A 13,303-nucleotide genomic window follows, 5' to 3' on the forward strand; every position below is an offset into this window, starting at 1 on the left:
AGAATCGTGCAGCTATACTGTGCATAGCACTTTAATAACATGAGATTTTAGCCAAAATGGCAGAAAAGGGTGAGAACCCACATTGCTAAAGTCAACTTTATAACATCTTAAGTTGACGAAGTGTGTGATGCACTTACTGCCACAGATACGGGTGTTGACGGAAAAAACACATGTCTGAAATTTTCTCAGTGATCTATTTACACTCCTGAAAAAGTCACATGCTCCAACCAGAAACTTTGACATGTGCCACTGAAAAATGAGAAGAGAGCAGAAGGTTCCTCAGGTGACACCCTCAAAGCGTTTGACTTTACTGGTCCTCACACCACCACACCATTCTCATTCAGTCATCAATTTACCATCCATAATCTAGTTTTCCACTGGAGCAGTTACCTGAGTTTTTCCTTGTATTTTATGCACTATATGGAATTTCCACACAAATGCTCTTTACACTCACTGAACTAACCTTGAAAATACATCACTGCAATGGAAAAACAAGTTTTAAGGCTAATATGTTGAAATTTGTGAATCGCTTTTGAATCTCTTCTGTTTCTTCAGACTGCATGGTCAAGATTAAAATACAGAGTAATCATTTTGTGTGACCCATACTCATTTCTATTAATAGCAAGCATGTCCATAAAACTTTGGCCTCTAGTGTGTTGAACACAAATGAAAACAGACCATTGTTTAAATCCCTCTTTTAATGTGCGTTTTAACATTGCTAAGAAAATTCCTGCTCCTCCGTGAGAGATTTGAGACCGGTGCGTCTCACAGGTGTCGCTCATCAGTAATCACGCCACCGGCCTCGCGCCGTTCTCCCGTGGCCCTCAGTCTCGTCCTGCTCGCCACAGTAAACATAATGAATGGCGACTGTAGAACGCAAAGCCTGGAGAATCCTGGACATTTTGGGCGGTCTCGAAATCCCGGGCAGACTCGTCACGGAGACTCACTAGTAGCCTAGCCTTGTTGTTTAACTGCGCTCTTACCAGTAGGCGTAGCAAGTGCATTCTGGGAGTTGTTGTCTTTCATCCACATGAGCCACAAATACAGTTTTTGGCTTTTCTCAGTCTAAAAGGCTCCAAATTAAAAAATAATTTCGCATTTAAATGACCCATTTTAAATACACATTCATCTTTACAGAGGTGAAGTATCCCTTTAGGGCAGTTCTGGCTATGGTTCGACGACAAATGTTAGTTTGCCATCAGTTGACAGAAGATTGAATATCTTTGTCATGGTGTCCTTTAACGTTTAAGGGGATTTCCCATGACTGGTGTCAGCGCTGTTCAATGCATTGATCTCTATTCAGAAATTCAGATGCATTGCTCATCGATTGAGCCTTGTAACATTGGCACTCAGTTAAATCAATTTTAACAAGTTTACATTCATGAATGAATCACAATTTTTAAGCTTATTAGTTGAATGAATGGTTTAATGATGGCTCACTCATAGAGACAGTCCTTTGCGCCCCCTTCTGTCGTAACAATGTAACTGCACTGATTGACAGCCTGCAATTGTTCAGTTTTAAAGTCTTGTAGGCTTTTTAATAAGCCAAAGTATCCTAACATGGATAGTGATTTAGCAAACTCTGTTTTTAAAGGCCTATTAAAATGTTCATTGTAAAATAAATATTTGTTGTGCTTTATTTGAATCTTAATTAAAACAACAATTAGCATTACTGTAAATAATATTACCAAGGCAACATCTATGTGATATTACTTTATCTGAAAAAAATAAGTTCACAATGACAGTCTGCAGAGAGCTTACATATCACTTATATAAAGCTTGAATGATCGTGATCAGTATCGGCCTATCATGATGGCAAGAAATCTGTAGTCGCTATCGGCTGCATAAATCCTGATCGGCAACTATCACTGAGCCACCAACTCTGTCAGTGAAGGGCTCAAACAAGCGTTCCTTAATAATGTCAGAGTCCATTTCCTTCAATAAAGGACCAACCCCTCATCCTCCTGTGTCCCAGATTAAAATAATCCTGTAGTAGTCCTTTCATTTTTGGCAAGCTTGTCCCATTAACAAGTGTGAGGAATTTCATCCTGGCCTATCACAGGGTCATAATTTTTCTATCACTTTGAAGAATAAATTCATGTTTAACAACCAAATGTTGGTGGGTCATTGAGGAAGCATTCTTGGTTTTCCAGTAACAGCATATTCATTTGGCAGGGGATGTAATACTTTGTTACATTTTATATAGCACTTTTCCCAGTGCTCAAAGCCTGTGTAATCAGATGTAATCTGGACCAGGTGCTCAGGAAATGAAGGAAATGAAGGTAAAATGAGATCTGTGCCTCTAATGTGTAAGATTCCTTAACTCCTTAAATCATTTTTAATTTTTTTAAAGTAAAAAAATTAATTAAAAAAAATCTATTGCCTTACTAAGAAATAAAATAATGCTTTAATAATGTAAACAAGTCATTGGACAATGTGTAAAAAGAATAAAAATGTATGTAAAATGGAATGGCCTGTGCATGGTCAATAATGAAATGGTTTTAATTAAACCTAATTGTTGATGATAATGAGAAAAATAAATAAAACTGCTAGTTATTATTAATAATCCATCAGTTTTTTTTTTTTTTAAAAGTAACCTCTTAGATTTGTTACAGTTTCAAATACCAGCATTTCTGTTTGAGCTGATTGCGCTAAAGCTGAATGTACACCGGTAAACTGAAGCGCTTTGTTAGTGGGTTAATTAACTCAACGACACGCATCCTAGATGAGATGAAGCGGATATTTATGCAACATGTATGACAGTCCCAATCATAGTTATTAATGTTGTGCATAGGTGTTGTTATCTACCAATAACATTAGACCGACAATAGGAACGCCCACAAGCGACTACACAGTACAGAGACTAGCGACATACAGCAACAAAGTCGCTGGCGGTGTGAACGGAGCTTAAGGCTTGAAATGCCAGCTGCTCTTACTCTTGAGTCAGCCGTTCCTATCTTGACTGCAAGTTTTCAGCATCCCATTACTCTAAAATCTCACAGCTAGTATTTCATAATCCAAAGCATTATTTTGTGCAGGAGTGTATGATGTGCAGCAGTAAGTGCCTTATCTAATGCACTGCCATGACATTTTAGACACGCGTTCTTGGGTTATCTTGACAGGCAAATGTTAGAAAACCTGTGTTCACCACTGAAATTTATTCATGGTTTATGCAAAGCAAGAAGAGTAAGACCGTAAAAAAAAGGAGTTCTTGCATAGGAATAAGATATGGTATATGTTGAAATTCATTTAGCAAAAATGTATTTATTACATTTATTGTCCTGTTACAAACACAAACACCTGACGGTATTCACTTTCATTTTAATCGTTAAATTTGAGTCTCTTTTACTTGGCCGTTTAGTTGATGATATTTAAATACATGCATGTCATCTCCATCCGTAATTTTTACTTTGTTCAGTGATTCCAGAGGGTTAGACTAAGAAAAAAATATTATCAAACTTGCTATAGCTTTTATTTCATCTGTACATCACAATCAAATCAAATGTTCCTTCATGTGCAAGTATTTGCATTTAAGCAATTGGCATTTCTGGTCAAATACCAATTTTAAATGTTTTTTAAGCTGCTGGCCATAGTGGCGGGTAGATGATTGGCCCAGATGATTGTGATTGCCTAAATGTGGTAATTTCATGGTCACTTGTGGTAATTCTTAATGCGGAATCTCTTTTATCTCATATTTAGGCCTGGGACATGTTGTCACGGAAGTTCATAGTTTGAAGTATAATTTGAGACTGGCTGTCTGTCAGGCCACCCCACCCGAAACAAGTCTCTCTTATTCTGCTCGCCTCAAGCATTTTAATCCATGTTCTGATTTATTTGGCATCTTATTTTTCCTTGTATGGTCATGTACAAACATCCGTGTTTCTCAAGCATCCTCTCCCCCTACTCTACCCATCAACTCTTTGGGGGAAGCTCCCCCTTTCTCTCTGTGCCAAATCTCTCCCCCCGTGGTGCTCTTATTTCCTGACCTTGCCCTTTTTCTGTTGTCATCCTTTCTTGCCTCATTTTAGAGGCTTGGTTACCTCTATTCAGCTATCCACCAGATGGTATTTAAATTAGACCCCTTGCATGAAAGCAGATTTTTCCAGGCTCTTGGGCTGGAGAGTGGGTGGGTTCACCCTGGAAGAGTGACCCAGAGACCCCTGTACTTCTCTTTCCGCTGTCTGTGAGGGAACGCAGAGACCAGGACTCGCTCCCTCGGCTGCTAGGCCAGTGCAGCCCGCAGAATCTTTTATGTTTCTGGAAGACACAAATAGAAAAATGTGCTGCCTATTTTTCAAAGTTATGTTCGAAAGGGAAACCACACATAATGTATGCTGACAACCTATTGCTAGAGTTTAATCTGGTTTCATCCCCAAATGTTGATTAGAGTGAAAAGAAAAAAGTGTGTTATGACTAAAGCACATTATTTTTACACTACTCTCATCTAAAAAGCAATTTCAGTTTCTAAATCTTCCCCTAATTCAAGTTTGGGAGAACTTCTTAGCTCCAGCACACTTTAACAATGTTAGAATACTTTCTCCTATCCCCATTTAATGTGCAGAGAGAACTTTATGTAAGCAGTTTGTAGGTTAATTTAAACACTGTGGCTCTGTTTCACTTTAAGTATTGCTCATTGTTTGCATTGTCTGACATTGGATCAGTCAATGACATGAGTATGGAGCAGAATTCAAACTCATCTGTTTGTCCAAGCAGTGGAAGAGGTCATTATTTTGCGCAATTTGTTTTGGTGCCACTCAAGGCAAAGAAATTTAAAAGAGTAGTACATCTAAAAGAGTACATCATTTTTGGATCAAAAACACAGGAGAAAAAGAAACAGAAACAAGCAGATGCATATGTAAAATAACGCGACCATCAAACGGCATATAAATCAAAACTGCCTAATGTTGCCGAATAAGATGTCGACCCAGGACAAGGTATAGGACTGTGAAGCTTTGAGGGTGTTGATGGACTCGATCATTTCAATCTCTATTTTAGTCATCGTACTGAATCCGATCTGGATGTAGTTTTTGAAAAAACACTTTTTGCACAAATTTTGCTTTTTATTAAACTCAACCATATTCAAGTGTTGATAAAAAAAGAATGCTTTATGCTAGAAAACTTTTTTTTTTTTTTAAAGCAGAGGGTCTGTTCTTTCTTTTAATATATTGTATGTTCAGATATTCATGCAACAAATGAATGCTGCCACTGGCTCTCAACTTAAAATATGTCAGCAGCCATATCACCCTGTAGCCCAAGACTGGTTTCCCACTGAAGCTAAGCGGGGCTGAGCCTGGTTAGTACTTGGATGGGAGACCTCCTGAGAAAAACCAGGTTGCTGCTGGAAGAGGTGTTAGTGTGGCCAGCAGGGGGCGCTCACCCTGTGGTCTGTGCGGGTCCTAACGCCCCAGTGTAGTGACGGGGACACTATACTGACAAAGAGCGCCGTCGTTCGGATGAGACGTTAAACCGAGGTCCTGACTCTCTGTGGTCACAAAAAATCCCAGGATGTCTTTCGAAAAGAGTAGGGGTGTAACCCCGGCATCCTGGCCAAATTTGCCCAGTGGCCTCTGTCCATCATGGCCTCCTAATCATCCTCCTATATATATATATACTAATTGGCTTCATCACTGTCTGCTCTCCACCAGTAAGCTGGTGTGTGGTGGGCGTTCTGGCGCAATATGGCTGCCGTCGCATCATCCAGGTGGATGCTGCACATTGGTGGTGGTTGAGGAGATTCCCCCCTTCTATGTAAAGTGCTTTGGGTGTCCAGAAAAGCACTATATAAATGTAATGAATTATTATTATTATTATTATTTTTATTTTTTTTAAATGCCGGGAAAATACACGGGTTTCTTTGCAACGTCATCACGTAGATGCGCGCGCATCTAAGAGGCAGAAAGCAACAGTCTTTACGGCTATATCTAGCAGAAGCAGAGATGACGCGGAGCTGTTGTGCTGTAAACTAACCTAAATGCATAGGGTATGTCATGTTTTTATGATTCGCAAACTTAGTTGGACAATTTCATACTAGTCAACTAACTAACTTTTTACATAATGTTATATTAATATGCAAATGAAACACAAGCAAACAGATTCAACTCTGAAATTGCAGTTTATTATTGAGTCAACAAGAATTTACAAACAATGCGAAATCTACGTTAATTACAATGTTCTTTTACAGAACTCGGCATAACATATAGCGGTCTTGCCTCGTGGATGCGCGCGCATCCGGTATTGTTTGTATACAAGAAACCTGTGTATAGTTAAAAGAAAGCTCTAAAACGTAATTAAATTTGATGACAATACTTTGTGTCATTGCATCACACAAAAGCAAAAAAATATTCCATTCATGCAGTTTGAACACACTGGGATTGTAATGTTGACATCATGGAGTTGAAGTCTGTTTATGTTCTGTCTTCCTCTGTGGTTCTGGTTACCAAAGTATGTTTATAATCTAGATTCAAAGTCTCATGGGAACCATTGACTCAGCACCAGCCACTGTTCCTGTCATGACTGAGAAAAGCATGTCTGAAACGGCTGGGAACTCAGCATAGAGAAGCGTTGCGGTATGAAACGCAACAGTCTGATGATTTTCGCGTATTCTCGTTTCGCAAATTGTTGCACACTTCATGCGGTTTCCCTTTCATCGTTCGATGCAGCTTCCTGTCCACACTGAAGCTTTTCTTCTTCAACACTCGCTTATGACTGCAGGATTAGACTGTGGTTTTGTGAGGGTCTCTTTCACTGCAGCTCTGACAGATGACCTATTGAAATCACTATAGAACTGTCTGCCTGTTGCCAGGGCAACACCAGCTCGCTTCTGCTTTTTATGCGCTCACGTGACTGGCTGTTGACGTCACCGGGGGAGGGGCGCTGCCAGAGTTTGGTCCACTCTTGACTGCATAGGGCTTCGAAGAATCTTGAGGACTTGTTGAATTGACACGGTTAGTCTTAGTCTTGGTTGTCTCTTTTCACTGTCTGTCACCCCGATCATCACCATCATCATCATCGTTGTCGGCAGCTGTTAATAGCCGGGTTATGGACTGTTGAGGGCCGTGGATTGCAGGGGAGAAATAGAAATAGAAAAAGAGGTAAGTCATCATACTCCTTATTTTTCTTTTGCAGCAATGTCCAATGGTTTTAAGGATTATTTGAGTATGTGATGTCACAGAACTAGTGAGATTTTATTGGTTGAGTTATGCAAGATGTCAGTGTGATTATTCGTGCACAGCTGTTGCATGCTGGCTCACTCCTTCACACGCTAACGGCACATTGGGGATCTATGAGTAGAAGGATGTAGTTTAAGATGTAGTCGTTCACTCCCGTAGATAAACTCCCCACACACACAGATCATCTCCTCCAATGTTTCCCTGCCATTTCATATCCTATCCATCTCTTCATATTATAGGTTTGTTTGTGGACGGTTAAATGAATTGGAGGGAGATGGTCCATGAATATTGTCATCGCAGAAACCGCTACATTAGAGAGCCTCGTGGGAAAGGAGGAGAGATGAGGAAGCTTGCATAATGTTTCCAAATTCTTCCTCTTCTCTTCCCCAACTTTTCATTTTCACCTTCCCCCACACTTTCGCTGCTCGCTTAACTCATGCATGTGGGTGAGCGTGTGTGTAAAGAATGCTCTCTCTGAGGAGACGCACTTGCACTGAATACCAGAATAGCCCCATCCCCCCTGTCGCATTGAACGTGGGTGGAGGGTGATCTATGGCAGGAAGAAAACTGTTATTGCTAATTGCTGGAGTTTTTTTATGGTCAACGGTTGGCTTTTAAAAAAAATTATTTTATCACTTTAAACCCAAGAAAAGAGCTTTTTAGCAGACAGTGCTTTCACACTTTCATTAAAGTAAAAGATGCCTTCTATTCCTAATGGAAGAATCATCATATACATCACTGGCTAATTTACCAAGAGCTAATTTAACCCAACGACCCACCTGAGGGACAGACTCGAAGCGGCTCAATGCTCGGCTCGACTTCTGCTGTGAAGACATATTGGTTATTAGATGTTATCGGGTCCCTGTAGTGATGTGACAGTATTTCCTGTACACACACACACACACACTCGTGCACACACGGCCTACTGGTAGTTCAGAAACACATGGTACCAAAGACAAACACACTTCTGCGTTGGAGGCCTGCTGGCAGTAGGGATGAGAGACGCTGCTGGCAGCTTGTTCAGCACGGCCCACGTGTGTGGGAGGAGATTATCCTCGCTGCAACCACTGCCATTGTGTGTTATCAGCCCTGTCTGTTATTACAGCGTTTGTCTGTGTGTGTGTGTGTGTGTGTGTGTGTGTAGGTGCTACTTGTGTGTTGTGTATATCTATTAAATGGCTTAAATACACAGTGGCAAGTGAACATGATTTTTTTTTTTCCATTATCAAGCCTCTAAGTGCAGTTTTAATGGCATTCTCACCGTCAGTATCAGTCTGATGAGCACTTAATGCCTTAATGTATGCATCTCAAACCTACGCTACTATTTACTGAAGCACTGATTTTCAAGATGAAAACGAAGTAACACAGATTTTCCCATTTCATTTTCTGTTGCAAGTGCTCAAAAAACATAGTTACGGTATTTTCACACCAAGACGAATGTTTGACACGAAACTAATTGTCGCATGCAATCTGGATTCTTCCTCTTTGTTTACATATTAAAGCCGGTAAACTCCAATAAAATTGCAAGATTGATTTTCCAGTAAATACACAAATGTGCTGTTCACACAAGCAGCTACGTTCCGGCTGTTTCCATCTGGATGAGATGTTTAGTTTCAAACTTTTTTTACTTCTTTAATGGTATTTTATTTAAAAAAAAAAAGGTCCTATTCGCACATGATCTTTCAACTGAAATTTACAGGTAATTTGCCAGTAGACACTTGTGTGAAAGGGGCTAATATCACTTTGTCTGTTTGTGAGCAACACCAAGTCGAAGTTTTTATGTTATTGGTTGGCCAGTTTTATTTGCAGTGCAATGGAACACTTCTCAGTAAAAAAAGAAAAACTGTAACAGCATGTGAATATTTGTCATTCTGAACAGGCGCATTAACAGCCGTTTGTTTAAATTAAATTATCGCACCAAATGTTTGCACTGAACATTTGCCTTGGTGTGAACAGGCCTTTTTACTTTGCTTTTCATCCACAGTAGGGATGGAACGACGCAAATTAGTCGATTTGTGTGAAATGCATTGCTTCATCACGTTGTTTATGTTCCCCAATGATGGCGGCTCCTGGGCTTAATTCAGTTAATCACTTTATTTATTTTAATCACACCTTTGACTTCTTCTAAAGTGAAAGATCATATTAGTGTTATGAAGTGTATTGAATGGATAGGACATATTGTACTTGCACAGTATACAAATACCCCTTTCCCACCAGAATGATTGGCATTCTAGAGCCAGAGCCTGTTCTTGGCCAGGCGAACTGGAGCGTGTCGCGAATCGGTCACGTTTCCACACAATTCACTCTTTCGCACACTGGGGGCCCTATTTTAACGATAAAACCGCCTGGTCTAAAGCGTGCACTTACGGCGTGTCTGGATCCGCTTTTGCTAGTTTAACGATGGGAAAAATAGTCTGCACGCCCAGCGCATGGTCAAAGAGGGTTGTCCCTATTCTCTTAATGAGTAATGGGTGTGTTTTGGGCGTAACGTGCAATAAACCAATCAGTTGCGCTCGCGCCATGGCAGATTCGCTATTTACATGGTGGAATTTGCAAGCAGAAAGACTGAATGCTTCTCCGGAGAGGAAACGGATCTGCTTGTGCGCGAGGTAAAAGTGCGCAAGCAGACCATCTACAAGACAAGCCGGATTCCACCAATTTTTTTTTTGTACACAATAATAATCTTTTACGTTGTAATCCTTTTATTTTTAATATTTGCCATGTTTGTGTGCTGCTGTGCGTCCATGTGTGCAATAAGCAGTGTACGCGTGTTGTGCACCCGCATATAGGCTTATATTACTAATGCGCTCTTTAAATAACAAAAAAAATACTGGTTTCAGTTGGTCAATGGCGCAGTCTTTTTCAGTTGCCTCAAAATAGCAACGCGCCTGAACACACCTCATTTTCATACCAAATGTGGTGCCGTGAAAATGATAACTGCGTCGGGCTGAAACTAGCAAAAAACACTTGCGTTGCGTCGGTTGTATGATGGGGCCCTGGGTCTCTCTTGTGCGCATAGTTTTATATATTTAGATTAAAGAGCAATATAGTGCAGTTATTACATTTTCTCAATGATTCGCCAGCATTTCTCCCCTCTCCCCTTTTTCCCGGCTCAGTTCAAGAACAGACTGTTTTTAGTGCCGGTGTTAAACCAATCTTTACAGCCCGGCACCCCCTTTTCTGCAATGGAAATGCGCGGAACGGTTCGAGAACGGACAAAGGCCAGAGACACGCACCGTAACAATGTCAGTGGTAAAGGGGTATTAGTGGTTTTTACTAAGTCGTATCACAAATAATACCGCCCCTTAACCAAAGGTTCTGGAATGAGTTTTTGCACTGGGATTAGAATAGTAGATTTCTGTCTGCTTGTCTTGGAGTAGATATGATGATCTTTGTCAGTATGCCTGTTGTTTCCATTTCAATTCCCTGTGATACAAGTGTCTAAGGACAAAAAAAACTGCATTTTGAAAGAGGCTTGGATATGCTCTCAGTTTGAAATAAATAGGAGTAATTTTTTTGCCCTGTTTGTGTCCAGCTCATTCTCTGCAGGGCTCCGCATGTCAGAAAATATCCTCCACCATGCTGAGAGCTGGACACAGCTGTTCTTGTTTTGTTACACTCATGATTGTTGCACACTGCTTTTTTTATAGCTTTAAGTCTGTCGCTAGAAATGACTTTTTTTTTCTTCTTTGTCTTCAAAGTTAGTGGCCTAAACTAGAGAACTAAAATGATTAAATAAAGCACCTTTATTAGCACCATATTTCTGGTACTTCTCACATCAAATGCATTGCCATTTGCTAAAAATATGGTTCTCAGAAAACTTGGAAATGGATACTGTTGCGTTCCTCGTTTATTTGCACTATTTATGAAGTGCTATTTGGAAGTGTTAATAGTCATTCTGTTTGTTTCCTTGGTTCTCAATCTCTGTGGGAAACTTTATTCTCCTGTGCTATTGTTTAATTTATTGCCAACATGTAATTTGGTTGAACATGAACCTGTTATTATTACTATATTAGTCATTCTTTAGGCTGGTTTCTTGGTTTCAGTTCCCTTTTCTCAAATGTGGTCTCGCAGTCTTACATTTTTTGGAACTAAAAAAAAAAAACTTACCTTGAGCAATTATATAAATACTCATGGAAGGATGCAGCCAGGCTCCTTGTTTAGACTGGTTGTGTGTCGAGTGCCAATGTGCCATGGATAATGAAGGCAAGGCATGCACTGCTAGACAAAACTGTGACTGAATGGGAGAGTCCTTGTTACAGATTTCATCCACAGAACTTGCTGGTTCTTCTGCAAAAGATATTGAGGTTATATTACCTGTATGTTGTCTGACAGGTTGTCCTGGTATGATTTAGCAGACACTGCTAATAAAGAGAGAGATCATTTAGCTTAATGATTAGGACTGCTAAAACCTTATTTGCAATGTCATTCATATTACATGTAGGATTCCATCAAGTCATTTCAGGGATCGATTTTCATTGTTTGTTCCTTTTATGCTGTTCAATCTATATCTATGTTATCTGAATATGCGTCAACTCTTACAAGACATATGAGTGGCACTGGACAAAAAGTGAAATAAACCACACAATATTGAAACTGTTGAACCGTGTTCCTTTACCGTCTATTTCTCTGTGCAGTGACGGTGGATCAATGTGAGCACAGTGAATGATTTGAAAAGCTTGAAGAGTTGGTGACTACACCATTAAGGTTGCCATCACAACAGATCATCACTGTTGCTCTGGATTATGTCGTCCAGACAATTCAGGAGGAAAACGAAATATTATGTGGAACAAGAAATTGCTTCCTTTTAGGAGAGGATGGTTTTTTCCTCTTTAACCTCTGCATTTTAGTTTCCTTGTGACCACACAAATCAGACATCACTATTTTTAGGCTTAAAGTTCGGTTCATATCAGCAGATAAGATATTTGGAAAAATTACCGTCCGCTACAAAGAGGTAGTTATTTGTTAGTTCTTTGTAGTTCGAGGTTCCCATGATCATTGCAGGGCTGTTAACTCTCACGCATTCAGTGTGAGCCTCACGTAATTGACACTGTTCTCGTGCCACACATCCGTTTTCTTGTGCAGTGAAAAATCGCAAAGCAATGAGGACAATGACACCGACAGACAAGACACAGACTGTTACAATGTCTCGTAACGTTACATTTACCCCAGGAAAGCCATTTAATAACCATAGCATGTTAGTTAGCTAGAAAAATTAACCACAGAGAGGAGTATGTTGCTAAATATATGCACCATATTACATATTTATTATATTTTTACTCGTATCATTCAGAATATTGACATGAAATGATCACACACCTGCAGCATTTCTGACAGTGACAACAGAGAAAAACAGAATGAAATAATATATGTAAAAAAAACTAAAATAGGCCTACACTAAATATATTTGTTAAACTTAAATAATAAAAAAATTAAGATGACAAGAAGAAAACACTGAAGCTTTGAAAAAACAGTTTTTCCCCATCAGACTACGTTTTTTCGTCAAATAAAAATAGCAGGCCTACCTCAATCCACAGCTTGTCTAGTTCTTTTTATTTTTTTAAGTAACACGTCTACATGATGTGGGGTTAGTCGGGGTCTCCGATGGGACAGATGTCCCGGGAATACAGAGATAACGTATTGCTAGTGGCCAACTTCGGAAAGCGCCTTTCGTTTGCTTGTGGATGTTTGCTTCACAAGTGATAGCCTATTGCATTGTACTTGCACTACTGCTTTATTTTAATACCTCGTAGCATATTTTGCAAGTAACCTCGTCGCCCTTTCTGACGAAATTGTCCCACACAGTAGGCTGCTACTTTTCGCTTGCTTCAGTTAGCTTGCTCAGCGAAATATCTCTTTAGGCGCGTGGTTTGTTAACTTAATATATAGCACTATTGACTCTTCAGAGTGATTAAATGCATGAATGAGAATATAGGCCTATATAAAAAGTTAAATGTTAAAAGGAGTTAAGCACAATGAGCAGTGATGAAGAACTCCATGTGGTGCGTGCGCTGACTGACACACAGCATAACAGCTGCACAGAAAGCCTCGTCTCTCAGCATGTGATTAAGCTTGCGCTTAAATGGTTGAATACACACACAATTGTCAAAATGCACATCGTGTTGAGTATTCAT

The 13,303-nt window shown here is 39.8% G+C and overlaps 1 protein-coding gene across 2 annotated transcripts in view; it reads left to right on the top strand.

Moving 5' to 3' along the window:
• Window positions 1–13,303, top strand: part of ncalda (neurocalcin delta a) — a 55,250-nt gene that overhangs the window by 19,919 nt on the left and 22,028 nt on the right. Inside the window, exons 1-2 of one of the 2 annotated variants that reach the window (XM_079626464.1) lie at window positions 4,659–5,848; window positions 6,264–7,091. The exons of the other annotated variant lie outside the window; for it this stretch is intronic. The gene's annotated coding sequence lies outside the window, so the exon portion shown is untranslated. Of the gene's footprint in view, window positions 1–4,658; window positions 5,849–6,263; window positions 7,092–13,303 lie in introns of those variants that run through there. 2 annotated transcript variants of the gene reach the window in all.

The sequence above is a fragment of the Phoxinus phoxinus genome (assembly GCF_949152265.1).
Source record: "Phoxinus phoxinus genome assembly, chromosome: 10".
NCBI classification, from domain to species: domain Eukaryota; kingdom Metazoa; phylum Chordata; class Actinopteri; order Cypriniformes; family Leuciscidae; genus Phoxinus; species Phoxinus phoxinus.